This window comes from Haematobia irritans, chromosome 1, assembly GCF_050003625.1.
Source record: "Haematobia irritans isolate KBUSLIRL chromosome 1, ASM5000362v1, whole genome shotgun sequence".
Classification (NCBI taxonomy): domain Eukaryota; kingdom Metazoa; phylum Arthropoda; class Insecta; order Diptera; family Muscidae; genus Haematobia; species Haematobia irritans.
Window position 1 is genome coordinate 171,369,174 of NC_134397.1, and position 4,664 is coordinate 171,373,837.

The window sequence follows — 4,664 nt, forward strand, 5'->3', positions numbered from 1 at the left end:
GCTTCGAAAAGTATACACTATTATCACCAAAAAAATTCGTTTGTTATAAAATTTTTATTTTTTCAATAAAAAAAATTATTTTTGAACCAACAACACAGTCCATTTCGTTTATATGTTCTTTTCTGTTCTTTTTTGACTTTAGGTCTTTAATAAGACACATTTTACAGTTCATAGTAAAAATTTAATATAGTAGAATGTAATGTTGAACATTTTTTCGGAATCTTCCGACCATATCTGGAATATATGTAAAAAAAAAACTTTGGTCGAAGCAGGGTTCGAACCCACGGCCCTTGGCTTGCAAGTCGGACGTAGCAACCACTGCTCCACGGTGCCCAACTAAATGTATTTTTCTGTTAAATAAACTTTGTTTAATCGGCTCGTGGGCGCCGCAAGCTATGCTATATAAATATAACTTATATGGGTAATTGTCTATTGATGAAATTTAAAATTTATAAAATCTTATAATTTCTTCTACTCGTACATTGTTTGTATTACAGAAAAAGGTGCTAATAACTAAAAAACTTCGTGGAAGTGAGAAGGATGTGAGGGAAAATGCAATTAGCTAGAAAAAAGAATTTTTTGAGGTAGTCTTTATGAAATTGTATATACTTTATATATACTTTTCTTCCAAATACACTTCCTTTCAACGAAAAGCAAATGAGAAACGAACTTTGTTTGTCTACAATTTCGTTTGGGAGGAAAGAATTATTTTTTTTTGCGTGTATGTTGTTGCAATATGATGCTTAATTTTCCCATATGTTAATGAGAAAGATATCTTTCGTTGGCAAACCAATTCACAGAAAATGTGGAAGATTGTCCAACTACTTGAATACAGAACATAATTTAAACAAGTATATACGGCCGTAAGTTCGGCCAGGCCGAATCTTATGTACCCTCCACCATGGATTGCGTAGGAACTTCTACTAAAGGCTGTCATCCACAATCGAATTACTTGGGTTGCGATAACACTTGCCGATGGCAAGGTATCGTAAAACTTTTTAACACTGTCTTCTAAATTGTAAGTTAGTCCATAAGGGGTATATATTAAACAAAAAAAAGGCCGATTAAATACGTATATAATTCAGTTTGACAAAATTTTCTATAGAAATAAAATTTTGACAAAATTTTCTATAGAAATAAAAACTTGACAAAATTTTCTATAGAAATAAAATGTTGACAAAATTTTTTATGGAAGTAAAATGTTGACAAATTTTTCTATAGCAATAAAATTTTGACAAAATTTTCTATAGAAATAAAATGTTGACAAAATTTTCTATAGAAATAAAATGTTGACTAAATGTTCTATAGAAATAAAATGTTGACAAAATTGTCTATAGAAATAAAATGTTGACAAAACTTTCTACAGAAATAATTTTTTTACAAAATTTTCTATAGAAATAAAATTTTGACAAAATTTTCTATGGAAATAAAATGTTGACAAACATTGCTATAGAAATAAACTTTTTACAAAACTTTCTATACCCGTGTAAAAATTGGTGGATCTGGCCAGATATTATTAGATCTTCTGCCATATCTGATTAGATATGATAGTATATGTAGGCAAATCTGGACAGATCCGAAAAATGGTAATATCTGATCAGATCTAATTCTAAAGGAATTAGATCTGACCAGATCTCAAATTTGGCCCACATCTAATTATATCTAATTTGATATAATTAGATGTTAATATATCTAATTATATATCATTTTATCTACAAATTTCCAAAATTAGTGAAATTACAGTAATTAATAAAAAAGATTTATTTAATGGTTTTATAATGAAAAGAGTATTTAATATTATAAGTTGGATCAAACATATGTACATTATATGTAAGTCTAGGTATAAAAGTCTACGAATTAAAAAAAAACAACAACAGCAAAAACAAAATATATATACATAGCCACCAAGGGTTCTGGCATTTAAATTTCCCAAGGCGTTAGTACATTGCTCTCTGCAAACATTTCTTTAAATGAGTCTCGCAATTCCTTTATTTGACTACTCGGTATGAAAACTCTGAAAAATATAAAATATACAGAAGAATTATCAGTCTAACATATTTAAAGATATATTTGCAAATAATACATATACTTACCAAAATTTGCTTCTCGTACCCAATAATTTAAACCAGCGCTGTATTGAATGGTTTGTGCGAAGCTCCAAATACCATACTATGAATAATTGCACGGGAATGTATCCGGTTCACAATCCAAATCATCTCCAAATTTGTATTATTTTTGAAATTGGATAATACTTCCTTCTATCGCAACTTCGGATATGGCCTGGTCACAAATCTTTACATTGCTCCGCTGTCTTCTTTTAATCTTTTCCTGGACTACCACAAATTCATCCTCCTAAAACACAGAAAATATTCAATATATAAAAATAGGAACAAAACAATAAACTTACCTTCTCATACTCCTTTATCTTCCTCGAAAAATGAGATTTTTATATGAAATAAAAATATGAAACTCGCATTATCAAATATTTGATATATTTTTTTTTTTCAAATTTAATAACAACAGGCGTTGCTAATGGTGATAGTTATGGGGTTACATTTTTGAAAACAAAAAGACAGTTGTGTCTGAAAGTTAAGCATTTTATGAAGACACTTCAAAATGATATTTAAAAGGGTTTCTTGAAACTGTCACAACATATAAAGATTGTTTGGTTATGTTCACCACTTGTTTGATGTGCGAAACATACGTGCTTGTAACCAAGTATATCACGTTAGTATTCTCGTAACAAACACATTATTTTTACACACAAACATATTCAAATATTTTTTTATCCGTGTTACACAGCTGGTTCATGATTTAACGCGATATATAATTAGATATGGAGCTATATATAGTATATATAATTAGATATGATGTCATATATGAAGATATATAATTATATCTTACCAGATATGACTGATATAAATAGATATAACAACATATATAATGAGATCTTGAATCAGATCTAATCATATATAGCACTATACATAACATATCTCCGTAGATCTATTTATATCTACAACCATATCTGAGCAGATATAATTATATATAATTTGATATTATTGGACATGATTAGATCTCTCAATTTTTACACGAGTAGAAATGAAATTTTGACAAAACTTTCTATAGTAATAAAATTTGACAATTTTTACATGGCTGTTAGAGGCCATATACTAACGAAATGTACCAAATTTCAACCGCATCGGATGACTTTTGCTCCTCCAAGAGGCTCCGGAGGTCAAATCTGGGGATCGGTTTATATGGGAGCTATAATTATATAATTATGGACCGATATGGACCAATTTTGGCATGGTTGTTAGAGACCATATACTAACACCACGTACTAAATTTCAATTGGATCGGATGAATTTTGCTCATCCAAGAGGCTCCAGAGTTCAAATCTGGGGATCGGTTTATATGGGAGCTATATATAATTATGGACCGATATGGACCAATTTTTGCATGCTTGTTAGAGACCGTATACTAACATCAGGTACCCAATTTCAAACGGATCGGATGAATTTTACCCCTCCAAGAGGCTCCGGAGGTCAAATCTGGGGATCGGTTTATATGGGGGCTATACGTAAACGTGGGCCGATATGGCCCATTTTCAATACCATCCGACCTACATCAATAACAACTACTTGTGCCAAGTTTCAAGTCGATAGCTAGTTTCGTTCGGAAGTTAGCGTGATTTCCACAGACGGACGGACAGCCGGACAGACGGTCAGACGGACAGACGGACGGACATGCTTAGATCGACTCAGAATTTCACCACGACCCAGAATATATATACTTTATGGGGTCTTAGAGCAATATTTCGATGTGTTACAAACGGAATGACAAAGTTAATATACCCCCATCCTATGGTGGAGGGTATAAAAATGGTTTTCAGATCTGCATATTCGCCGTATTTCTGTATATAATCGAAAAAATAACTTGTCCGATTTGTTTGAAAAAATGCAAATCTTTCCGAATTTGTTTGCAGCTCGAAGGATATGGCAGACTAAGTTAATGCAAAATGTTCCTATAAATATGTTTCGGAAGGCGCAGCGAAGCGGGTTACCACTTCAATGAAATTTTTTTATAAAAATCCATTTAATGATTTTTTTTTGTTGTAATAATTACATTTCAATGAAATTTTCTATAAAAATTCCATTTCATTAACATTTTCTATAAACATTCCATTTCAATGAAATTTTCTATAAACATTCCATTCCTATGAAATTTTCTATAAAGATTCCATTTCAATGAAATATTCTGTAACAACTCGATTCCAATGAAATTTTCTATAAAAAATAAAAATTACATTTCAATAAAATCTCATTTCAACGAAATTTTTTATAAAAAAACTATTTCAACGAAATTTTCTATAAGTTTCAACGAAATTTTCTATAAAAAATATGTTTCAATGAAATTTTCTATAAAAATTTCTTTTCATGGAAATTTTCTATAAAAATTTCAATTCAATAAAATTTTCTATAAAAATTCCACTTCAACGAAATTTTCTATAAAAATTCAATTTTAACGAAATTTTCTATAAAAAATCCATTTTAGTGAAATTTTCTATAAAAAATCCATTTTAATAAAATTTTCTATAAAAATTCCATTTCAGTGAAATTTGCTATAAAAATTCCATTTTAATGAAATTTGCTACAAAAATTCCA

At 29.7% G+C, this 4,664-nt stretch overlaps 1 long non-coding RNA gene across 1 annotated transcript; it reads right to left on the bottom strand.

Moving 5' to 3' along the window:
* Positions 1 to 1,752: 1,752 nt before the first annotated feature.
* On the bottom strand, positions 1,753 to 2,841 carry LOC142242907 (uncharacterized). The gene is made up of 3 exons (XR_012724243.1): positions 2,408 to 2,841; positions 2,094 to 2,352; positions 1,753 to 2,014 (listed from the first exon to the last, which is right to left on the bottom strand). It is a non-coding gene; the product is annotated as an uncharacterized LOC142242907 (long non-coding RNA).
* Between the last annotated feature and the right edge of the window lie 1,823 nt (positions 2,842 to 4,664).